Genomic DNA, 26776 nt, shown 5'->3' with positions numbered 1-26776 from the left:
ACACATCCCTCTGTTTTCTCGTTTTAACTTTCTATGTTTGTCTCTATAAAGGGAGGTGCTATCAGGTTACTTATCCTGATCTTAAAGGGGCGTCCCTGTGCGGAAGCATCCCTATGCAGTCCGCATACGCCCAGTGGCTTTGATGGGAGAACTGAACCTGAAGCGGGCATGGTCCTTGTCTTCCCCAGCAGCGTGCTGGCAGCCACTGCCTTAGTGGGAGATTGGGCTGGATCAGAAGGGACTAGAGTCAGAGTCAGATGCGATCCAGGCTTTCGTCTAGGCTCAGTGGCAGTCGAAGACCTATCAGCGGAAGGGCTGGGGCCCAAGAAGCTGGAGCAGGAGCCCTGACGGAGCTGGGCTTTTCCCGCCCGTGATGGCAGCCTCTGCCTTGGCTGGGGTGTGACGTGGCAGGCCCTAGGGCTTGGGCTGCACTTCTGAGCTGGTTCCATTTTTCCCTGGTGTGCAGACCCTGGCCAGAGGCTGGATCAGGGCCAGTGGGGTTGGAGGGTACTGAGCTGGTTCTTCTTCCCACCTGCACGCAAGCAATGGTGGTCTCTGTTCTGGCCAGAGGCAGGACTGGGGTCAAGGTGGCTCCAGGCCCTCCAAGTGCCTGCATTGTTGTTGCTGTTCAGTTGTTAAACTGTGTCTGACTCTTTGCAACTCCGTGGACTGCAGCACACCAGGCTTTCCTGTCCTCCACCATCTCCCGGAATTTGCTCAGACTCACATCACATCCACTGAGTTGATGATGCCATCCAACCATCTCATCATCTGTTGTCCTCTTCTCCCGCCCTGCATCTTGCCCAGCATCAAGGTCTTTTAAAATGAGCTGACTCTTCACATAAGCTGACTAAAGTATTGGAGCTTCAGCATCAGTCCTTCTACTGAATATTCAGGATTGACTTCCTTTAAGATGGACTGGTTTGATCTTGCTGTCCAAGGGACTCTCAAGAGTCTTCTCCAGCACCACAATTCAGAAGCATCAATTCTTTGATGCTCAGTCGTTTTTATGATCCAACTCTCACATCCATACATGACTACTGGAAAAACCATGTAGGTGGGTTCATAGCTTTGACTATATGGACCTTCGTCAACAAAGCGATATTTCTGTTTTTTAATATGCTATCTAACTTGTTCATAGCTTTTCTTCTAAGGAGCAAGTGTCTTTTTATTTCATGACTGCAATCACTGTCCACATGATTTTGGAGCCCAAGAAAATAAAGTCTGTTACTGTTTCCATTTTTTCCCATCTATTTGCTGTGAAGTGATGGACCAGATGCCTAGATCTTAGTTTTCTGAGGCATGCTCACTGACAAAGCAGCTCAACCTTAGCAGAGAGCAGCACTGGGAAGCAGCGGATACAATGGGGCCATCCTGGCAGGGCAGCCGGAGCACCAGGCATCTCTCCACATGCTGCTTCCGAGCTGTGATGGGGAGCAAGCAAGTCTGTGCGTGCATTATTCAAGAGTGGGACCCCAGTCTCCCACAGCCCTCCCATAAGCTTCGCTGGTTTTCAAGCCAGCTGAGGGGGCTCATCTCCCTAGTGCTAGACTCCAGGCTCAAACCTCTCCATTCCCAGGAAGCCTGTGATTTTCCCCTCCTCCTTTGGGTTGCCAGGTACGGGTGTGAGTCCTGACTGGATCACTTCTCCTCCCCTTCCGCCAGACTCCATGTGGTTCTTTCCTCACAGCTTTGGTTGTAGAAGAGCCACACTGCTAGTCTCTGGGTAGTCCTCAGCTCAGTTGCTCTGGATGCAGTTGGAACTCCCATGGGTTCACGAGAGGAAAGGAGCTCCGGGTCCTCCTACTCCACCATCTTGATCCCAACCCCCTCACTTCCTGCTTTTTATTTTACCTGCATAATTCCCAGGCTGAAAATTGCACAACCAAATCCCATCAACATACAGTGAAACCAATTCCCTGACCGAAATGTTGTTGGTTGTGAACATGTCTGCACTTTGCTCTCACAATCACGCCTAAGTTTATCAGTTGCGTCACAGAGGAAAGCTAACCTTGGCCACTGCAGTTAATTTTTATCAAGCCCCTTTTGGTAAACAGGAGGCTTAGCAAGGCTGTATTCTTCTTTCTAAACCAGAAGCCTCAATATGATTGTAGTATAACAAACAAATGCAGCTCTTTTGAAAACTCCAGGAAACAAATGGCTCATTTCTCCTGGCTGATGGATGTGAGGGCACTCAATTACCTTATACTGATTAAAGACAAGCACTGCTGCCTCTAGGCCGAGAAAAAGAAAAGCAAAAACGGAGCGCTTTAGCAAAAGGGAGCAGTGATGTAAGTGGTGGTAAACAAGGTGGGTCTGCTTTTCTACTTAAGTGTGGCTTCCAGATGCCGCAAAATGGGATCTGATGAAGCTGAGACCACACTTTGTCATGAGGCTACCTTCCTAGAGTTCGCCTAGAGAGATAAAAGGGGGTCATAATTACTAAGGACCAACTCTGCGTCTGAGCCTCGCATCTAATTTCCCGTTTAAAGATGCCCTGCAAGGTAGGTCATGTTGTAGTCACCTTGAAGCTCCAGAAGCAGACATGGAGAGCCAGCTTCCTCTCTGTGCGGAGCAGCGGATGACAAAGGACCCTCGGGCCTGCTTGGGTGTGGACCCCGGCTCTCAGGAAACTTTGTGCCTGGCAGGGAACTCAGCCCTGTCCAGATGTGGGCAGATTTATTACACCCCTGAAAGGCCCTGGATTGAGGGGTAGGTTCAAGCAGTGAGGAGTCCAGATGGATCATTTCCCAATTGTTTCCTGCCCATACCAGACATGCACACAAACAACCATGCACACAGCAGGAAATATCCTGGAAGCACCACCACTCCAACCCCAAGAAAGAAGGAGGGAGTCCAGATGGTATCAGTGGAAAGAAAGCCAGTCTCGAGGATCAGGGGCTGACTTCTCAGCCCAGCTCTGCCTCTCAACAGCTCTGCTCTATGGAATAAATCTCTCTGCCCCTCCCCACCCCACAATAAAGGGCCGCCCAGGGTAATTTCCAAGGTCTTTCCAGTTTTACATCCTATGATTCTATTAATGCCGAGAGTGGGTTTTAAGTGCTAAATGGAGTCCGTGAAGGCTGAATATTTCTCGAGATTTAAAATGTCTCTCTGCTAATTGAAACTAATTCTCCAAACCACACATTAAAAGCCCCAGGCTGATTTTTCTATTTGATGGGCCCTGACAAAGCGGAGCGTAGAGACGGAGCGGCCCCGGGTGGGCACTCTGATGCGAGCCCTCCGCTGTCCCTCCCCCGGCCAGGCTCCTGCTAATCTGTATTAATGCATCTCTGCTCCCCCCAGCGCCCGAGCCCGCGCCCCGGCCGGCCCACAGCCCATGCCACTTAAGCCTCATAATTCTCTGCCGCCTCTCTCCTCCTTCCATCTCTCAACTTAGAGCTTGGCAGGCTAATGGCCATAATCATGATGACGAGCATTAAAAATGATGGGCACTGCTCTCAACAGAATGCAGCTCTTCCTCAAGAGAAGGAACACTTAAATCCCAACTAGGTAAGTGGGTTCGATGGTGGTGTTAGCCCCAGAGCCGGGCGTCTGCAGGAGAGGCTGCAGGCGGTGCACGCAATAGCAGATGCATCCAGAAAAACAATAGCCAAAAACCCCAAAGAAGCAGGACAAAGATTTGAGGTTCTGTGTTCACCTTCCCTGGCCCCCAGTGCCAGAGTCTCTGAAAGGAGTACCTTCTACCATGGTACCTTCTACCTTCTACCATTTAATCAGTTGAGCTGATAAAAGTACATGAAAAAGTCAAAGCTCATGATGCCGTGTCTACCTTTGCTTTATGAGATGCATTCATTCTGTTAAAACCTGTGCTGAAATATACATACCATACAATTTACCACCTTAACCATTTTTTTCAGCACACAATTCAATGGCACGAACTTGCAGGGGTCCCCAACCTCCAGGACCTAATGTCTTATGAACTGAGGTGGAGCTGCTATAATACTAATAGAATCACAGTGTCACAATGAATGTAATCAAACTGCACATCTCGAGACCATCCCCCACCCCAGTCCGTGGAAAAATTATCTTCCATGGGAAAATTACCTTGCATGATACCGGTCCCTGGTGCCAAAAAGCTTGGGGACCGCTGGCACTAAGGACATCTGCATTTGCCACCTCGACCACCCATCCCCAGAAAGTTTTCATCATCCCAAACAGAATCTCTGAACCTACAAAAGGGTCACTCTGCATTTTCCCCTTCCAACAGCCCTGAATGTGATGGACTTAGGTTTTGTGATTATTTTGGTCTATTACACTTTACAAATGCTGGTCAGGACTCAGTAGCAACCTACATTTTGAAAAGCTGTATACCCCTCTTCCCAGTTGGGGAAACTAGGGCACAGAGAGAGGAAATAGCATATCCCAGCTGAGCAGACAGCCAGGGTCATGAAGGCAGCAAGGCAATTCGCTAATCCTAACCCTAACCCTAGTCTCACCGGTCTTTTGACCCTCATGGCACTTTTTATATGGCTAACAAGGGTTTGTCTGTTCCTTTCTTTCATAGGAGATTAAGAAGCCATACAAGAGGGGTGGACTTCCCTGGTGGCTCAGTGGGTAAAGGACCCACCTGCCAATGCAGGAGACACGGGTTCAATCCCTGGGTGGGGAAGATCCTCTGGAGAAGGTAGTGACAACCCACTTCAGTATTCTTGCCTGGAAAATCCCATGGACAAAGGAGCCTGGCAGGCTACAGTCCATGGGGTCACAAAGAATTGGACACAACTAAATGACTAAACAACAGCAAGAGGGAAGAGAACGACATGACAAAACAGGGATGGCCACCATCTAGAACTGGCAAATGCTAATATTTTATCATAGTCCCTTGACATATTTATACAAGCAATGGAATATTAGGGAAAGCTGTCCGCCTTTCCCCCTTCCTGGGCGTCATCTCCCTGTAGGTAACCTGAATTTCGCCCTTCTGAATTTGGTGTGTGTTTTTTCAGTCCACCATTTCCATGTTTACACCTACAGAGAGAGATATTCATGAATAATTCATTGTGTTGTTTGCAGTGTGTTTTTAAACATTTTCATAAACGATATTACACAGGAAGCTTGCTTTTTCACTCAACATTATGTTTTGAGATGTAATCATGTTGCTATGAGAGAAGGAGTGAGTGTGTGTGTGTGTGTGTGTACTTAGGTTGTCTCCAATTTATTTTCCTATTACAAACAATGCTGCAATTATGCACGAGTCTCTCTAGGTAATAGGTCTAGCAGTGCAATTGCTGAGTCTCTGCGAACATGCATTTCCAATTCCAATTTTGCTTTGGATATTGACAAATTGCTTTCTAAAGTGGCTGAATTAATTTACACTCCTACCAACAGTGTGTGAGAATTCCTATTTCTCCTTATCTTCCCTAACTCTTGCTGTTGTCATTTTTAAAAAATTTTACCCGTCTGATTAGCGTGAAACATTCTCTTGTTTGTTTTAAATCACATTTATCTGATTATTAGAAGGACTAAGCATATGTGCATGAATAATTTTCTTTTTTTTTCCTGTGAATTGTTTATTGTATTATTTTCATTGCAAGGATTGTCAAACCACAGCCTGAAGACCAAATCCAGCCCATGGGCTTTTTTATACTGCCTGTGAGCCAAGAATGGTTTTTACATTTTAAAAAGGTCATAAAAGAAAAAGAAGTGACAGAGGTTATATGTGTCCTGCAAAGCCGAAAATATTTACTATCTGATTCTTTACAGAAAAGGTTCACTGACTCCTATTCTGTTAGATTATTTTGTCTTCTTATTGATATGTATTTTGGATATTAACAATTTGTTTGAACTAGCTCCTCCCTCCCGTGCCCCCTCATCAGCTATCTTGAGCATGCCAAGTTTCTACTTCCCTGGGGCCCTGGTCTATGTTTTGTTAGAAGCAAAATGTTTTTTCAACATCCTGTCATGTTTCGATTACATTTGGAATGTATCATCTAACTTTATCTCCCTCTCAAATACTCGCAGTAAAATCAATTTAATGCTCTTTACCTTGTGAAATGCATATGGTAGAATTCTGCTTCTGGCTCCGATGGAATGACTGCTACTGAGCTTGCTTTCCTGTCATAAATAACTAGGAAAGTGGATAAAACATAAACAACTGTTTTCAGACAGAGGAAAACAAACAGCAAGAATGGTAATCTCCGAGAGCTGGGAAAGACATGAAATAAGCCCAGTTGCTCTGACATTCTGTCTAGAAGAACTCTCTGGACCATATCCCAGGGAGGACAACCCAAGTGCAGCAGGAAGATGTCACAGAAGTAAGGAAACCGAATTTGGAATTTAGGGAAGCGAGGTGGAAGGTCCTTGCAGGCCAGAACCCCAGAGAGGAGATGGCTGCACAGGGAAGGACGGTTCCAGACCTGGGCAGGGACTCTCTTTAGACACTGATTGGATAGTAAGAACACGTGGATAGCGTGAAGCGTCGTGACACCAGGTAACAAACAACTAAGGGAGCTGAACAATTCCCAGAGCTCGTTGAGGATTGGGATAAATTTTCATTCAGTTTAGTCAAGAGTAGACAGACCTCAAGAAACACCTAGGACATTTAGGAGATCTCAGAATGGTCATGGCAAAGTAGTAAGGCTCACCTAGCTCTAGAAAAAGCTTTCTTTAAAAGATACCTTCATAAAACTTAAAAACAAAGCTCAAAAATAAAGTCAAACTGATCCTCAAGCAACTTCTTACACGCTAAATCGCTTCAGTTGTGTCCGACTCTGTGCAACCCTATGGACTGTAGCCTGCCAGGCTCCTCTGTCTACGGGATTCTCCAGGCAAGAATACTGGAGAGCTTGCCACGCCCTCCTCCTCCAGGGGAATCTTCCTGACCCGGGGATCGAACCTGTGTCTCATGTCTCCCGCACTGGCTTACCACTAGTGCCACCTGGGAAACCCCTTGCTGCTGCTGCTGCTAAGTCACGTCAGTCGTGCCCGACTCTGTGTGAACTCATAGACGGCAGCCCACCAGACTCCCGTCCCTGGGATTCTCCAGGCAAGAATACTGGAGCGGGCTGCCATTTCCTTCTCCAGTGCATGAAAGTGAAAAGTGAAAGTGAAGTCCCTCGGTCGTGTCCAACTCTTCACGACCCCATGGACTGCAGCCTACCAGGCTCCTCCGTCCATGGGATTCTCCAGGCAAGAGGGGAAACCCCTTAGCTGCCTGCTAAAATAAACTTCACCATTCTTTGGAAATTTTAGGCTTCCCAGGTGGCACAGTTGGTAAAGAATCTGCCTGCAATGCAAGAGATGCAAGAGACACGGGTTTGATCGCTGGGTCGGGAAGATCCCCTAGAGTAGGAAATGGCAACCCACATGAGTATTCTTGCCTGGAAAATTTCATGGACTACATGCACTGCCAGGCTACAGTCCACGGGGTCCCAAAGAGCTGGACACAACTGAGCATGCACACAATGCTACATGCTTTGGAAAACAACAAAATCTAGACACAATAATGCTGCATGCACAGGATTCAGCATCCAATCAAAAATTAGTCAACCTATTAACAATCAGGAAAAAGTGAGCAACAGTCAGGAAAAAATTCGACCAAGTGGACAGATCCAGAAATGGCAGAGATAGTAGAATTAGCAGATAATCAGTACACAAAATAGTAGTGATAGACACAGCAAGTCTCCTACATAAGAACCAGTTCTGTTCCAAAGAGTGCATTCATAAGTCCAACAAAGTTAGCCTAGGTATCCAACTAACACAATTGGCTATATAGTGCTGTACTGTAATAGGTTTATAATACTTTCCACGCACATAATACATAAAAAACAAACACTAAAAATAAAGAAAACATTTTAACCTTACAGTACAATACCTTGAAAAGTGCAGTACAACAACTGGCATGCAAGGGCTGGCATCTAGTGCACAGACAAGGAGAGTTGCTGACTGAGGACGGAGAGGAGAGGGAGACGAAGGAGCTGAAGGTCGGTCAGCAGCAGCAGATGGAGGGCAAGCTGCAGTCTCTCTCACACCTGATGTTGTAGGCACAGGTGTTGGTCTGAATTCAATTCTATCTACCCTCTTGAAAAAAATGATCCAGTGATGTCCGGGTGGCAGCACTTGTTTTCTCATCATAAATAACACGGGAGCACTGCATTGCATTCTGTTGCATTCTGTTGCTGCCGCAACCTTCGTGTACTGCTGTATGTTTAGGTGCTGTGCCTCAAAAGCTAACAGCGCCTCCTCAAATAAAGAAAACCCCCTTTCCATTTCCTGCATTGTGACTCTCTTTGGCTCTTCTGTGACTTCTTCCTCTTGTCTCTTTGTCCTTTCTCTGGACCGCCAATTTCTGGGGCTTCTTAGCAGTACCAGCTCTTAACACTGCTGCGTTTTTGCTTGCTTCCAGACATTCTAGGCTTGAAATAAAGATGCTATACTCTTGTACTCTATACTGTACTGTACAGTAAAGTACGCAACCATTTGTAGAGGATGCGTGCACGTGACGATGTACGCCAGACATGTGAACTAGCTTACATGATTGGACATGTGAACGCACGTTCACATCTTGGAAAGTTTGTAAATTGAAGGTCTGTATGTAGGGGACTTAATGTATACTAAAGGATTTAAAGGGAAACATGAACACAATGAGGAAAGATATAGTAAGTCTTAAAGTGAATTAATTGAATCTTTCAGAGATACAAATATATGCAACAAAAATATTTACTGAAAGAATTAGCAAATTCGATACTGAAGAACTGATCAGTGAACTTGAAAGAACATAGCAACAAAAACTAAGATAAAGTGAAATACAGGGAGAAGAAAGGCTAAAAACAGATGAAGGACTCTCTGTGACCTGTGAGAAAATATAACAGTCTGATATATGTGTATTCAAAGACCCAGAAACAGAAGAGATAGGAGAAAAAAATATTCAGGAAATCTGGGCAAAGTTTTCCTGAATTATATGCAGACCATTAACTTACAAATCTAAGAAACTCAAGAATAAGAATACACAGCCAAATCACCTAAGACATGCGACACAATCAAACAGTTCGAGTCCAGTAATAAAGGGGAGATCTTCAAAGGATGCAGAAAAGGTAAGAAAGAAACAGAGAGGGAAGGAAGGAGGCACACAGGGGAACAAAGATAAAATTGCTGTTGCTAATATTGTATCAGAACTAATGCAAGCCAGAAAACAATGGAAAATTTCTTGAAAAGAATGTAATGAGAAGATAGCCAGATAGAATTCTACATCACTGAAAATATCCTTCAAAAATCAAGGTGAAACAGAGACATTTTCAAACTAAAAATCTGAGAAAATTCACCACCAGCAAGTCTAAATTATAAGAAATAATAAAGGAAGTTCTTTAAGCTGAAAGAAAATGATACAAATCAGAAACTCAGATCTACACAAAGGAAGAAACAGTGATAAAACAGTAAAAATATGAATAAACATAAGAGGTGCTTGTTATCTCTTTTACTATTTCTTTAAAAGATAATTGACTCACCATTTCTGGGTCAGAATGCAAGGCAGTTGGAAGTCACCACTTCATCCTAAAAAAAAAAAAAAAAGATGTTACAAACTGAACAGAATGAAAATCAACAGCTATTTTTGGATGTGCAATGAGGTAAGTTCACAGGGCAAAACATTTCCTCCAACCCTGCAAACCACTGTGGGAACTCACTAAAGAATCTGCCTGCAATGCAGGAGACACAGGTTCAATCCCTGGGTCAGGAAGATCCACTGGAGAAGGGAATGGCTACCCACTCCAGGATTCTTGCCTGGAGAATTCCATGGACAGAGGAGCCTGGTGGGCTACAGTTCATGGGGTCACAAAACATTGGACATGACTGAATGATTAACACACGCATGTGGGAACCAAGGCTGGGGTAGAATAATCAGAGCTGTGGTTGACAAATTGCTGGAGGCTCAATGTAGATAGCTCCAAGATTTAAAAATTCGAGGAGGATCCACAATTGTGAGATTTACCTCCAGAAAGGAGCTCAACCAGATTTCCACAGTAAGTATCAGAGAAAAATCCAATCATTTTGAAATATGCCTAAGCATTCTGTTCTTCCTAAAAAGGCCTGTCTGTGAGAAATTGTTTAAACAGAGTCTAGTCTGTTAAAGAGCAGAGACATTACTTTGCCAACACAGGTCTGTCTAGTCAAAGCTATGGTCTTTCCAGTGGTCATGTATGGACGTGAGAGCTGGACTGTAAAGAAAGCTGAGCACTGAAGAACTGATGCTTTTAAATGTGGTGTTGGAGAAGACTCTTGAGAGTCCCTTGGACTGCAAGGAGATCCAACCAGTCCATCCTAAAGGAGATCAGTCCTGGGTGTTCATTGGAAGGACTGATGCTGAAGCTGAAACTCCAATACTTTGGCCATCTGATGCAAAGAACTGACTTATTTCAAAAGACCCTGATGCTGGGAAAGATTGAAGGTAAGAGGAGAAGGGCACGACAGGATGAGATGATTGGATGGCATCACTGACATGATGGACATGAGTTTGAGCAAGCTCCGGGAATTGGCAATGGACAGGGAAGCCTGGCATGCTGTGGTTCATGGGGTCGCAAAGAGTCAGACACGACTGAGTGGCTGAACTGAACTGAACTGAGTCTGCTGAGGGGCTGATGGAGCCTGACTCACCTCGGGGAGAGGAAGCACCTGAGTGTAGTCAGCTCAGGCCTCCTTGGGGGAGAAGAAAACACCCTCACCAGCCCCTCTAGCCACTCTCTCCCACCTAAGGGAGTAGGGAAAAAAACCTGGAAAACACCTTTGAAGTTCAGAGTCCAGGACACAGACTCACTGAAAGAGTGAGACATACAGAACTGCAGGATGCGCCTCACTCCACCCTTCACCACCACTAAGGCCTATTTATAGCAGCTACTTTTACCTGGTACCTCACATCCAGCTCTAAGAAAAATTATAAGGAGCAACAAAAGGTTTAAAAAAAAAAAAAACACTTTGAAGAGACAGACCAAGATCAGAACCAAACACGGCAGGAAGCTTGGAATTATCAGTCTGTGAATTTAAAACAAATATGATTATTATGCTAAGGGCTGTAATGCATAAAATGAACACATATAAGACAGATAGAAAGTGTAAGCTTGGAGAAACAAACCATAGAAGGGAAAGAAAGGAAACACTAGAGATTTTTACAAAAACACGGCAACAGAAATGAAGAGAGCCTTTGATGGACACAGCTGAGGAAGGAATCTTTGAGACTGGGTGTGTTCCATTGGAGATATCCAAAGCTAAAAAGCACAGAGAATAAAGGCAAAAGACAGGGACTTCTCTGGCAGGCCAATAGTTAAACTCTGTGCTTCCCCTGCAGGCGTTACAGGTTCAATCCCTGTGCACGGAACTAAGACATGCCACATGGCGTGGGGGCAGAGGTGGGGGAGAAGACTGAAAAAACAGAAAATCCAAGGCCTGTGGGATAACTACTAAAAGTATAATATACTCATAATGGGAATACCAGAAAGAGAAGAGAGAAAGGAACAGAACAAATATCTGAAACAACAGCTGAGAAGCTTCCCAAGTTCATGTCAGACACCAAACCACAAATCCAGGAGGCTCAGAAAACACCAAGCAGGATAAATGCCCCCAAGTCTACCTAGACATATCATTTTCAAAGTTCAGAAAAAACAGAGATTAAAAAATAATCATCATGAAAGAAGCCAAAGAGGAAACACACCTACCTATAGAGGACCAAAGATAAGAATCACAACTGACTGCTCTCAAAAAACACACAAGCAAGAAAGAATAGAGTAAAATATTAAAGTATTGAGAGAAAAATGAGTACTGAGAGAAAAAGGCCAGTTGACATTTTGCAAAATCATCCTTCAAAAGTGAAAAAGAAATAAAGATTTCATCAGTCAAACAAAACCTGAGAGAATGTGTCATTAGTAGGCCTTCCTAGCAAAAAGAGAAAAAAGAAAAATATTAAAAAGAGCTTTTAGCAAGGAAGAAAATAATATAGGTCAGAAATGTAGATCTATACAAAGATAAAGAAAGGAAAAACATCAAAAAGGAATAAGTGAAGATAAAATAAAAACATTTATTTTTCTTATTCTTAACTGATCTCACAGCTTGTTGTCATTCAGTTGCTTAGTTGTGTCCAACACTTTGTGACCCCATGGTCTGCAGCACGCCAGCCTTCCCCCTCCTTCACCATCTTCCGGGGCTTGCTCAAACTCATGTCCACTGAGTCAGTGATGCCATCCAACTATCTAATCCTCTGTTGTCCCCTTCTCCTCCTGACTTCAATCTTTCCCAGCATCAGGGTCTTTTCCAGTGAATCAGCTCTTCGTATCAGGTGGCCAAAGTGTTGAGTTTTAGCTTCAGCATCAGTCCTTCCAATGAATATTCAGGACTGATTTCCTTTAGGATTGACTGGTTGGATCTCCTTGCAGTCCATGGGACTCTCAAGAGTTCTCTCCAGCATCACAATTTGAAAGCATCAATTCTTTGGCACTCATGTACATATGTATATGTAATATGTATATACTTATGTGTATGTATCCTAAGTCGATTTAGTCGTGTCTGACTCTTTGTGACCCTGTAGCCTGCCAGGCTCCTCTGTCCACGGGATTCTCCAGGCAAAAATACTGGAGTGGGTTGCATGCACTCCATGTGTATATACATACACATATGTGCTTATTCATGCTAATACAAAAGTGAAATAAATGACAGCGATAACATAAAAAACAGAGGGGAGAAACTGAGATGATTTTGTTATTATAAAATACACTGCATATGAAATGGTATATTGTTATTTGGTAAATGGTTAAGTGACTTTCTTGGATCAGTTTTAAACATATTGCAAAATCCAGGGCAACCACTAAAAAATACTTTTTAAAATGTATAACTGACATGTTTTAAAAAGAAAAAAAATTAAATTCTATAAAATTCTCAATTAAAACCACAAAAGGCAAAAAAAAAAAAAAAATAGAAGACCAAAATAGGAATAAAGTACATGAGTAGCAAATAGGAAAAAGTAACAAATGTGGTAGATATTAATCATACACATCAATAATCATTTTGAAATCAGTGGTTTAAATGCACCAATTACAAGACAGAGCTTCAGAGTGGGTCAAAAAGAAGATCCAACAATATGTTGCCTATAACAAAGCCACTTCAAATATAAAGATGTGTGTAGATTAAAAGTAAATGAATGGAGAAAAATACACCCATGCTAAAGCTAGTCAAACAAATTAATTGCAGGCACTAATTCATTTCAGAAGAATTAGAGCAGACTTCAAAGCAAGGTAAGTTATCAGGGATAAAGAAGGGCATTACGTAACAATAAAGGAGTCAATTCTCCAAAAGACATAATAATCCTTAATAAGCATGCATTGAAAAACAGAGCATCAGACAACAGGTTTTACATGAGGCAAAACCTGCTAGAACGGCAAGGAGAAATAGATTAATCCACGATTACTGGAGACTTTGGCACCCTTTTTTCAGAAATGGATAGATCCAGCCAGGAGAAAATCAGTAAGAGTATAGTTGAGCTCAACACCACCATCAGTCAACAGGACATAATGGACATCTATAGACTGCTTTATCCAACAAAAGTAGAATGCAGTCTTCTCAAACTCACACGGGATATTTACCAAGATAAACCATATTCTGGGCCACAAAACACTCTTTAATACGTATAAAATAATAGAAATTACACAGTCTCTGCTCTCATACCATAATGAAATTAAACTAGAAATCATTAACAGAAAGACACTGAAAAATTCCAAAATACCTAGAGGTTATACAATACACTTCTAAACAAACAAGACAAAAAAAAAAAATCTCAAGAGAAATTTTCAAGACAAAAAAAATCTCAAGAGAAATTTTTAAATATTTTGAACTAAATAAAAATGAAAGTACAACTTATCAAAATTTGTGAGATGCAGCAAAAGGAGTGCTTAGAGGGACTTTGCGCATTAAATGCAGGGAGAAAAATGTAAAATTGATCATCTCAGTTTTCACCTTAGGAAACTAGAAAAAAGAAGAGCAAATTAAATCTAAAGTAAACAGAAAAAAGAAAAATGCTAAAAATTAAATTGATAAAATTGAAAACAGGAAATCAGTAGAGAAAACCAATGAGATCAAAAGTTACTTCTGTGAAAAGAAGTAAAATTGATTAACCTCTAACCAGGGTAATTAAGAAAAAAAAAGACAAAACTTACTAACATAAGAAATGAAATAGAGGCCATCAATACTGATTGCATGTACACTAAAAGAACAATAAAGAAATAATTATGAATAATTCTATGTCCATAAATTTGATAAACTAGATGAAATGCACCAATTCCTTGAAATACACAATCTGCCAAAACTCACACAAGAATAGACAATCTGAATAGGCCTACAGCTATTAGAGGAATTTAGCCAATAAATAATCTTCCAATACAGAAAGCACAAGGCCTAGATGGGTTCCCTGCTAAATTCTACCAAATATCTAAGGACGAACTCATATCAATTCTCCACAATCTCTTTCAGAAGATAGAAGCATAAGGAATATTTTCTAACTCATTCTATGAGAGAAGCATCACCTTAGGCAAAACCAAAGTCATTATAAGAAAAGAAATCTATGGACCAATATTTCTCATGAGTATCAAGGCAAAAACTGTCAACAAAATATTAGCAAATCAAATCTAACAATATATAAAATAAATTCTACACCATGACCACTGGAGCCTACCTCAGGTATGCAAGGTTCACTATTTGAAAATCAGTTAACGTAATCTATCCCATCAATAGGCTAAAGAAAATAATCACAAGTTCATAGCAACGTAAACAGAAAAATTCATGATTTAATTTTTCATACCAATACTAGTACCATGATTTAAAGACTCAGTAAATTAGGAATAGAGAGAAACTTCTTCAACTTGATATAGAATGTCTACAAAAAACATATATCTAATACCATACTTACCGGGAAGAAACTCAAACTTTCTCACAGGAATCATGTACAAGACAAGGATGTCCCTTCTCACCACACCTTTTCAACACTGTACAGTAAAGTCCAAGTGAAAGTAATAAGACAAGAAGAAAGTGTACATATTGGGAAGGAAGAAATTAAACTGTCTTTTTCACAAATGGCAAGATCATGTAAGTAGAAAATCCAAAAGAATAAACAAAAAAATCTTTTTAAAAGGCAATTATTAAAAGATTGCAGGATATAAGGTTAACATAGAAAAGTCCATAGCTTACCTATATACCATCAATAAACAAGTATAAATTGAAATTAACCCAATATCATTTACCTTGGGTTATATTAACCCAACACCAAAAAAAGAAATAAGAATGAATCTAACAAAATATGTACAAGATATGTATGAGGAAAACTGCAAAACCCAGAAGAATAAGCTCAAATAATTAGATATCCAAGCTCATAAATAGAAACATTTGGTATTGTCAAAATATTCGTTCTTTCAAGGTAATATATAGATTTGATGCAATCTGGCTCAAGTTCCCAGCAACTTTTTGTGTGAATGTCAACAAACTGATTCTGAAGTTTACATGAAGATGTTAAAGAGCCAGAATAGCCATTACAATTTTGAAGATGAAGAACAAAGTTGAAGGAATGACAATATTTGAATTCAAGACTTACTATAAAGTTATAGTAATCGAGACCAAAGAATAAACAAATTGATCAATGGAACAGAGTAAAGAGCCCAAATAAACCCACATAAAAACTGTCAAATGATACTTGATGAAGAAGCAAAGGCAATACAGTGGAGCAGAGTCTTTTCGTCAAATCGTTCTGGAACAACTGGACATTCACATGCAGGAAAAAAAAAATCAGTCTGGACACAAACTTTACACACTACACAAAAATTAACTCCAAATTGATCACAGACCTAAATGTAAACCAAAAAAATGGTAAAACTCCTAATAGATAACATAGGGCCTTGGGGATGGTAATGACTTTTCAGATACAATACCAAAGCAGAAAAATTGAAAGAAATAATTGATAAGCTGGGCTTCATTAAAATTAGAAACTTCTGCTCTGTACAATACAATGTCAAGAGAATGAGAAGATAAGCCACAAACTAGAGAAAATATTTGCAAAACATGTACCTGAAAAAGGACTAACGTCCCCAATATACAAAGACCTCTTAAAACTCAACAATAAAAAACAAAAAAACAAAAACAGGGATTTCCTTGGTGGTCCAGTGGTTAAGAATCTGCCTGCTAATGCAGGGAACACAGGGTCAATCCTTGGTCTGGGAATCAAGCTCCTACATGCCTCGGGGTAACTAAGCCTTGCACTGCTAATGAGCCCGTGCCCAGCCTGCGTGCAGTGCAGCAAGTGCTGAAGCCCTAGAATCCACGCGCCGCAACCAGAGAAGCCTCCACGATGGGAAGCACACTCACTGCAACTAGAGAGGCGCCCCCCCCCACCCCGCCAACACAAATAGAGTAAGCTTGCACTCAGCAACAAAGATTCAGCACAGCCAAAAGTAAATAAACATGCTTAAAACAAAGAAAACAAAACAATTTTTTAAATGGGTCAAAGATTTAATAGAGACTTCATCACAGAAGAGATATAGGTAGGAAATAAGCATATGAAAAGATTTGTTGTTCGTCATAAGTCAGGTCTGACTTTTGCGACCCCATGGACTGTAGCTCAAAGGGCTCCTCTGTCCATGGCATTTCCCAGGCAAGAATACTGGAGTGGGTTGCCATTTCCTTCTCCAGGGGATCTTCCCGCCCCAGGGATCAAGCCCTGCATTGGCAGACAGATTCTTTACCACTGAGCCACTAGGGAAGCCAGTATGAAAAGATGCTCCACGTTGAATGGCATCAGGCAAAGGCAAATGGAAACAGTGAATTACCACTACACACCTACTAGAAAGGCCAAAACCCAGAACACTGACCACACATCAAATGCTGGCGAGGATGTGCGGCAGCAAACTCTCATTGTCAACGGGAATGCAAGATGGTACAGTCACTTTGGAAGACAGCTCTCAGTCAAAGTGACATACTTTTGCCATAAAATCCAGCAGTTGTGCTTCTTGGTATTCACCCAGAGGAAATGGAAACCTAAATCCACACAAAACCCTGCACACAAATGTCCACAGCAGCTTTGTAATCCCAAAACAACCAAGAGGTCCTTCTGTAGGTGAATGGTGAACTGGGTTCATCTAGACAGTGGAATATCATTCAGTGCAGAAAAGAAAAGAGCTATCAAGCCCGAAAAGACACAGAAGAAATGTACATGCATATTACAAGTGAAAGAAGCCAATCTGAAAAGGCTGTATATTGCATGATTTCAACCATATGATGTTCTGGAAAAGGCAACACTGTGGAGGCAGTAAATAGATGAGCGTTTCAGGGACTGGGGAGGGAGGGATAAAGAGGAGGATCACAGGGGATTTTCAGGGCAGTGAAAATACTCTGTATAATACTGTCATGATAGATTTATACATTTCATCATACACTTGTCCTAAACTATAGACACTATAGCACCAAGAGTGAATCCTATGGTATACTATAGACTTTCTGTGATAATGGCGTGCCAGTGTAGATTCATCAATTGTAACAAACACCCCACTCTGGTGAGGGACGTTGATAATGGTAGATTCTATGCATGTATGAGGGCAAGGGGAATATGAAAAACACCTGTATCTTCCTCTTAATTTTCCAGTGAACCTAAAGCTGCTCTAAAAAATAAGGTCATTGTTTAAAGCAAAAATAATAGCAATGCTTGATTGAGTTTGTAACATTTGTAGAAATAATATATGACATTAACAACACAAAAGACAGGGTGGAAAATGAAAACATACAGTTTAAAATTTTTATTGAAGATGTAAATTGATACATTTTTAAGACAGACTGTGATCTTAAGTGTTCACATCAAAACTTCTAGATCAACATTTTAAAAATTAATTTATTTATTTTAATTGGAAGCTGATTACTTTACAATATTGTAGTGGTTTCTGTCATACATTGACATGAATCAGCCATGGGTGTACATGTGTTCCCCATCCTGAAACCCCCTCCCACCTCCCCCCCATCCCATCCCTCAGGGTCGTCCCAGTGCACCAGCCCCGAGCACCCTGTCTCATGCATCGAATCTGGACTGGCTATCTGTTCCACATTAAAACAAGTATTGCTTGTTTAGCCCATGGGGGATAAAATGAAATGCTAAAATATCCAATCCAAAATAATTCAGGGAAAGGGAAAAAGGAACAAGGAACATATGGGAAGGCAACGAAGAGCAAGATTATAGACTTAAAAAAGGAGTATAAATGGTCTAAATGCACCAATTAGAAGCAAAGATTGTCAGACTGGGTTAAGAAGCAAGATTTGAGACTTCCAATTTCAGCTCTAAGGGTAAAGTGCTTGAGAGTAATCACTCCCATTCTTATGACGAAAAAAAAAAAAAATATGAACAAAGTGAAAATCAATGTCTTTTGTTGGACCCATCAGAGAACTGAGGTCCTAGGGCAAACCACCACTCTGAAATGAGAGAGACAGGAGAATACAGAGTCGTGGCTGAGATCTGCTTACCTGGAACAGCAGCCGTTGGAGTAATAACTGGAAGAAAAGCTTACATGGTAATTGTGACAAATTGCAGAGAGTGTGGACAGCGTGAGTGTGGGGGTTGCATTCTTGAAGGGAGGCTCACGACTGAGTGGATTTTTATCTCCAACCCCACCAGGCTCTCACCTTGAAGAGCCAAAAAAAAAATTCCTTCTCTTGTCTCAGGTAGGAAGAGGGGCAAAAGTCATTTGAAATACCCTCAGGGCATCTTCATAACCAAGCCAATTCAGCAGGGGGAAACAATTCAATGAGAGCGGTACCTCCACTAGGAGGACGGCCAGTCACCAAACTTCAGGCCCCTCTAGCCCTCCCGTCTCACTTAAGTCGGGGAGAAAGGAAGGCGCTTAAGAAAGGTCTGTAAAGGTCACAGCCCGGGACACAGAGGCACTAAAAACCCAGACTTTAATCATAAGATCACATAATGCTTTCCTTCATCCATACCTCACTACCATATCAACTGGGCTACAGTGGAACACCAGGGGATTACAGCTGAACGATCTGCAAGGCACAGACTATCTCTAGGAAGTAGTTCCTAGGGAAATCCAAAGACAAGGTGAAAGATAAAGCCTCTGGAACTCACATCTAGAACAATCACTGAACACAGTTCAACTCATAGGTTGACATGAAACTTTACACTAAACCTATGTACCTCATTACCAGATACATCATGTTGGATTCTTCACAAAATAATTATAAGGAATTCTAAAGGCAAGAAAAAATAAGGCCAAACTGTATGTTGTTGTTGTTCTTCAGCTGCTAAGTCATGTCCGACTCTTTTCAACACCATGGACTGCAGCACGCCAGGCTTCCCTGTCCTTCGCCATCTCTCAGAGTTGCTCAAATTTATGTGCATTGAGTTGGTGATGCCATCTAGGCTGGCTCCAAGAACCGCAGTGTAAGTACAAAGACACAAATAAAAATAAAATGATGGGAAAAGAGATATCATACAAACACTAATAAAAACAAAACTGGGGTGTCTATATCAATAGAGGACAAAGTAGACTTCAGGACAAAGAATATCCAGGGAAAAGAGGGATATGTTGTCATGATAAAACTCTCAGTTCATCAATATGACGCAGACAGCAAAAACATGTATATTACCTAATAACAGAGCATCAAAACTTGTGTAAGAAAAACTGAGGAAATGAAAGGAGAAATGGAAATTCACAATTAATTTGAGATTTTAAAATTACTTTCTCAAAAACTGAGAGAACAAGTACACAGAAAATCACTTACGAGCATAATTAGAAGTACACTGGACTTTAATTCAGAGACGGAATGCTGTATTCAGTAACGTGAAGTCGTACTTTCCCAAACAAACAAGAATTTAGGAAATTTGTCACCAGTAGACTCGCCTGGAAAGAAATGTTAAAAATGAGTTCTTTAAAGAGAAGGGAAAAGATATAGATCAGAAACTCAAATCTATGCAAAAGAAAGAGTATAAGAAAAGGAAGGGAGGAAGGTAAAATATTTGATTTTTGTTATTCTTAATTGAACGGACATAAAATAATAGCAGCAATGAATTCAGTGTGTTTGGTGTTCAGTCGGCATGTCTGGTTCTTTGCAGCCCTGTGGACTGCGGCACGCCAGGCTTCCCCGCCTTTCACGGTCTCCAGGAGCTTGCTCAGATCCACGTCCATTGGGCCAGTGAGCTTGCTTACTGAAAAGGGGGGTGAGTGGCAGCAATGTAAGAGCCTGGATGGAGGAGCTGAGAATGCTGTTATAAACACCTGCACTCCCCGGAAACATGTCATGTTACTGGAAAATGGGACTTGGATTTGTTGCAAATGTATATTGCAAGCTCTGGGGAAGCCACTAAAGAATGTTTTTGAAAAAGAAATTTAATTAATATGCTAAGAGAAGAGAGAAAATGGAATAATATAAAATGCTCAGTTAAAACCACGGAAAGCAGGAAAAGAGTGGAAGACAAACGAGAAACAACGGCAATGAATAAATGAATAAAATGAATAAAAACTAACCAACATGATAGGCATTAACCAAACTTCTGTGTTCCAAATATCCATGTCCTCCAGAAATTCATATGTTGAAATTCTTCCTAAACCCCAAGCTGACCCTTGAACAACATGGGTTTGAACTGTGCAGGTTCACTTATACGTGGATTTTTTTTTTCCAACAAATATGTGTGTAGTGCTACAAGACTACACAGTCAGTGGTGGTTTGAACCCTAAATGCAGAACCGCAGATACAGAGAGCTGACTGGGAAGTTACACAAGGATTGTGCAGAGGTCGATGCCCCTAATCCTCGAGTTCTGTTCTTCAAGGGTCAACTTGACTAGGAGATGGGCCTCTGAGAGCGCTTGGAGAAGGAAATGGCAACCTGCTCCAGTATTCTTGCTGGAAAATTCCACGGACAGAGGAGCCTGGCGGGCTGCAGTCCACGGGGTCGCCAAGAGCTGGACGCAACTGAGCAACGGAGCACACAGCACTGGGAGTGCCCAGACCGTGAGGGCCGAGACTCTGTGAACGGGACTGTTGCTGTCGTCCAGTCACTAAGTCATGTCGGACTCTGTGTGACCCCGTGGACTGCGGCACGCCAGGTTTCCCTGTCCTTCACTCTCTCCCGGAGTTTGCTCAGACTCCCGTCCATTGAACCAGTGATGCCACCCATCTGACCTAAGTGGTAAGATGCCATCCAAACATCTTATCCTCTACCACCCTCTGCTCCTCTTGCCTTCAATCTGTCCCAGCCTGTGCAATATTGCTCTTTACAGCATCGGACTTGACTTTCACCACCAGACACATCTACAGCTGACTGTCATCTCCGCTTGGCCCAGCCACTTCATTCTTTCTGGAGCTGTTAGTAACTGCCCTCTGCTCCTCCTCAGTAGCATACTGGACACCTTCTGACCTGAGGGGCTCATCTTCCAGCGTCATATATTTTTACCTTATCATACTGTTCGTGGGGTTCTCACAGCAAGAATACTGGGGTGGTTTGCCATTCCCTCCTCCAGTGGACCACGTTTTGTCAGAACTCTCTACTGTGACCCACAAGTCTTGGGTGGTCCTGCATGGCATAACTCGCAGTTTCACTGAGTCACACATCACCATGAAAAGGCTGTGGTCCAGGCAAGTGTGAATGGGATTAGTACACGTCGAAAGAGGCTCCAGAGAGCTTCCTCCCCTCCCCATCGTATGAAGGCACAGCAAGAGGGTCCGGTTATGAACCAGGAAGAGTTCTTCACCAGAACCCAAGCATGCTGGCCTTGGCCTTTGATCTCAGACTCCCAGCCTCCCAAACTGTGAGCCATAAATTTCTCTTGTTTCTAAGCCACCTAGTCTGTAGTATTTTGTAATAGAAGCATGAACGGACTAAGACACCAACTATATCAATAATCACTTTAAATATCAATGGTCTAAACACACCAATTAAAAAACAGAGATTGTCAGAGTGGATTAAATACAACACCCACTGTAAGTTGTCGACAAGAAACCCACTTTAAATACAAAGACTCTGATAGATTAAAAGTGAAAGTATGGAGAAAGTTACACCATGCTGATACATCAGGGGAAAGCTAAAGTAGTTATATTCATGTCAGACAAAGCAGACATCAGAGCAAGGAAAATGATCAGACATAAAAAAGGGCATTGGATAATGATGAAAGGGTCAGTTCTCCAAGAAGACATTAACAACTCTTGATAGCTTGTGAGTGTCAAAATACACGAGGCAAAGTCTGCTAGAACTATGAGGAAGATAGATTAATCCACGGTTACAGCTGGAAACTTCCACACCATTCTGTTTGTAATGCACAGACAGACCCAGCAGGCAGGAAATCAGTAATGACAGAGCTGAAATGAGCTGAACTATCAATCAGCTGGATCTCATTGATATCTATAGAATACTTCATCTAACAGCAGCAGAATACACATTCTTCTCATGAAATGTTCAGCAAGATAGATCAAATTCTCGATCATAAAACATACCTCAGCAAGCGTAAAAGAATAAAAATAATGAAATATGCTCTCATGCCACAATGGGATTAAGCTAGAAATCTATAATAGAAAGACACAGGAAAATCTCAAAATACTAGAGACCAAACAACACACTTCTGAACATCACATGAATCAAAGAATAAATATCAAGAGATGTTAATAAATATTTTGAACTAAATTAAAACAAAAATACAGCTTATCAAAATTTGAAATGCAATGAAAGCAGTGTTTAGAGGGAAATTTTAGCATTTACTGTATATATTAGAAAAGAAGATCTAAGATCAATAATCTCAGTTTTTACCTTAGGAACCTAGAAGAAGAAGAGCAAATTAAAACCAAAATAAGCAGAAGGAAAGAAATAATAATAACTAGGACAGAAATCAATAAAACGGAAAACAGGAAATTAGTAGAGAAAATTAGCAAAACCAAAAGCTGCTTCTCTGAAAATATCAATAAAATTGATTAACTGCAAGCCAAGATAGTTAAGAAAAAGGAAGACACAAATTATTAACATCAGAAATGAAACAGAGGCCATCTACTACTGACCCCATGGACATTAAAATGACATAATCAAGGAATATTATGAAAGCCTCTGTTCCCACAGATTCGATAACCCAGATGAAACAGACCAATTTCTTGATATACATTTTACCAAAACTCACACTGAAAGAAATAGATCATCTCAAAAGACTTGTATCTATGAAAGAAATGGAATCAGTAAATGATAACCTTCCAAATAAAAAGCACCAGACTCAGACGAGTTCGCTAATGAATCTGACCAAACATTTATCAGTTCTCTACAATATCTTCCAGAAGACAAAGCAGGACCCTCTCCTAACTGATTCAATGAGGCAAACGTTACCCCCAGGAAAAAAAAAACAGACAAAGACATTCTGAGAAATGAAAACTACCAATCTGTCTTATACAAACCTGATTATATAGATTTATAATCATGAACATAGATGGAAAAATTCCTCAAAAAATATTAGCAAATCAAACCCAACAATATAGGAAAAGAAGTATACACCATGATCAATTCAGATATTCCAGAAAGCAATACTGTTTCAGCATTTGAAAATCAGTTAGCGTAATTCATCATATTAACAAGTAAAAAAGAAAAAAATGTATGATCATATTAAGAGATGCAACAAAATCATTTTTTAAAACACAAGTCTGATACCCAGTCATGATAAAAACTCTCAGCAAACAGGCAGGCCAGTCCATGGGGTCACAAAGAGTTGGGGCATGACTGAGCGACTAACATATACACAAACTAGTAACAGAGGAGAACTTCCTCAACTTGATAAAGAACAAGCACAGAAAATAAACAACTAACATCAGACTTAATGGTGAAAAACTAGATGTTTTACTCCTAAGATGAACCAAAAGGCAAGGTCCCTTCTCCCCACTCCTTGTCAACATTACACAGAAGTCTTAGCTTATACAATATGACAGTAAAGGAAACAAAAGATACGCAGATTAGGAAGAAAGGAATAAAACTTTGAAGATGACATGATTGTCTATGCCAAAAGTCTGAAAGAATCAATAAAAGCTTTCTGGAACTGCTAAACAATTATAGCAAGTTTGCAGGATACAAAGCTAATATACAAAAGTAATTGCTTTCTTATATACCAACAATGAACAATCGGATTTTGATATTAAAAATCTAATACCATTCACCTTAGCACCAAAAAACTCAAAGAAATATTCAGGTATAAAACCAATAAAATATGTTCATGAACTACATAAGGAAAACAATAAAACTCTAATGAAAGAAATAAAAGATATAAATACATGGAGAGCTATTGCATGTTCTTGAGTATCAAGGAAGGCTCAATATTGTTAAATTGTCAGTTCTTCTCAAGTTGATCTAAAGTTTCAACACAATCTCAGTTAAAATCCCAGCAAGCTATTTTGTGAATATTGACAATCTGGTTCTAAAGTTTATTGGAAGAGGCAAAAGAACCAACTTAATATTTACAGAAGAGAAAAAAATCAAGGATTTCAACATCTCTGCAATGAGGCTACAGTCATCAAGGCAGTGTGGTACTGATGGGAGAATAAATGAACAGATCAATGGAACAGAATAAAGCCCAGAAATATGCCCCACAGATTAGTCAACTTATCTTTAACAAAGGAGCAGAGCCAATTCGACGGAGAAAAATAATCTTTTCAACAAATCACATTGAAACAACTTGGCAAACAACTGCAAACAAATCTACATGTGCACTTACATCCTTCACCAAAAATTAACTCAAAATGAATCACAGCCCTACTTGTAAGCCACAAAACTATAAAAATCCTAGAAGATAACACAGGAGGTAACATAGACGACCTTGGATGTGATGAGGACTTTTTAGATACAACAATAGCCCAATTGATGAGTGAAAAAAATCAGCAAGTTGGACTTCACTGAAATTAAAATTTCTGGTCTATGAGAGATACTGTGAAGTGAAAAAACAAAACAAAATCATAGAACATATTTGCAAAATACATATCTGATAAAGGATTTGTATCCAAAACATACAAAGAACTCCTGAGAGTTAACAATTAAGAAAAAATGTTAAATGGACAAGAGAATCTGAACAGAAACCTCACCAAAGAAGATAACACAAATTAGATATGGAGAAGGAAACTATAGTACATCCCGACAACGGAATATGCATCAATTAAAAAGAAATGAGCTCTTAAGCCATGAAAAAAGACACAGAGTAAACGCAAATGAATGTTACTAAGTGCAAGAAGTCAGTCTGGGGACTTCCCTGGCAGGCCAGTGGTTAAGACACTGTACTCCCAATGCAGAGGACCCAGGTTCAATCCCCAGCTAGGGAACTAACATCCTTCATGGCATATGGCCCAGGCAAAAATAAAACAAAACAAAGTAACAGATGAAAAACATCTAAAAAAAAAAAAAAGTCAACCTGAAAAGCCTATAATACTGTATGATTCCAACTCTATGACATTCTGAAAAAGACAGAACTATGTGTGTGTTAGTTGCTCAGTCATGTCCAACTGTTTGCGACCCCAAGGACTGCGGCCCACAAGGCTCCTTTGTCCATGGGATTCTCCAGACAAGAATACTGGAGTGGGTTGCCATTCCCTTTTCCAGGGAATATTTCCAACCCAGAGATAGAACCCAGGTCTCCTGCATTACGGGCAGATTCTTTACCACCTGAACCACCAGGGAAGAGACCAATACTGTATGATTCCAACTCTGTGACATTCTGGAAAAGACAAAACTATGGAGACAGTTAAAAGGTTAGTTGTTGGTAGGGCTCTGGAAGGAGGAGAGGAGAGATGAAGAGGTGGACACAGAGGGCTTCTAGGGCAGTGAGACTATTCTTTATGACACTTCGGTGGTGGATACATGACATTATGCCCTTGTCAAAAGCCTAAATATAGAACACTGAGAGCGTGTCCTGGTGTAAACTCCGGGCTTTGCTTAATAATAATGTCCCAAGACAGGCAGGTCAGTCGTGACTGATGTACTGACCACACTGATGCAGGATGCAGACCACAGGGAAGCCCGGAGCTGCAGAGAGCACGGATGTGGGAACCCCGGACTTGCGGATCCCTGTTTCAGGCAACTCAAAACCTCGCTGAAAATGTGAAGTCGGCTAATTAAGGAAAAAAACATCTCAAAGGTTTACCTCCAGCCCTGAGCCTGGCGTTCAAGGCCCCACAGAGCCCCGGCCCGGCCCAACACTGGCTGCATGACGCCCACTGCGGCCACAGAGAGAATGGGCCTTGCACAAACGGAACTCTCTCTAACTGTCCCCAACGGTCGGTGAGCATCAGACAAGACACACCAGACCTGCCGTGTCCAAGGAACCGTCAAGAGATGGGAAGAGGGCCTCCCTTGACCTGGTTCTCCCTGAGCTGCACCCTCTGGGCCCTTCTCTTTTTGGGGACCTCTTTGGGCGGTGCCCGTGGGGTGTGCCTGCTTTGACCTGGGTGCCATGTCAGGGGCAGGTGATCCCCTGACCTTTGTCTCCCCTACTCCGATATGCTTCTTAAAATTTAAGAAGACAAACAAGCTAATTTTATAAATGGGTAAGAGATTATCACAGACTATTAGCAAAAGAAGATATGCACATAGCTGATAGCAGGTGAAAAGATACCCAACATCATGACCTATGTGAAGGGTGAGTGGAAAACCCCAGGGAGACACCAGGACCTAATTCCACATACTGCTGAGGACATGGAGAAACTGGCTCCATCCAAACCAAACCAAACCAAAACACACACGCAAGCTGGTGTTTGTGTAAAGTGGTAGAGACAGTCTGCAAAGCAGTTTGATAATTTC

At 41.4% G+C, this 26776-nt stretch overlaps 1 long non-coding RNA gene across 2 annotated transcripts in view; it reads right to left on the bottom strand.

Annotated features, from left to right (window-relative positions):
- Positions 1–26776, bottom strand: part of LOC110150512 (uncharacterized) — a 233079-nt gene that overhangs the window by 56266 nt on the left and 150037 nt on the right. For both annotated transcript variants that reach the window (XR_011491741.1, XR_011491740.1), the window contains one exon: positions 9468–9513. This is a non-coding gene — a long non-coding RNA (uncharacterized lncRNA). The remainder of the gene's footprint in view (positions 1–9467; positions 9514–26776) is intronic.

The sequence above is a fragment of the Odocoileus virginianus genome, chromosome 16 (assembly GCF_023699985.2).
Source record: "Odocoileus virginianus isolate 20LAN1187 ecotype Illinois chromosome 16, Ovbor_1.2, whole genome shotgun sequence".
Lineage (NCBI taxonomy): Eukaryota > Metazoa > Chordata > Mammalia > Artiodactyla > Cervidae > Odocoileus > Odocoileus virginianus.
Note: the sequence above shows the minus strand (reverse complement) of the source record. Positions and strands in the feature narration are given on the sequence as shown.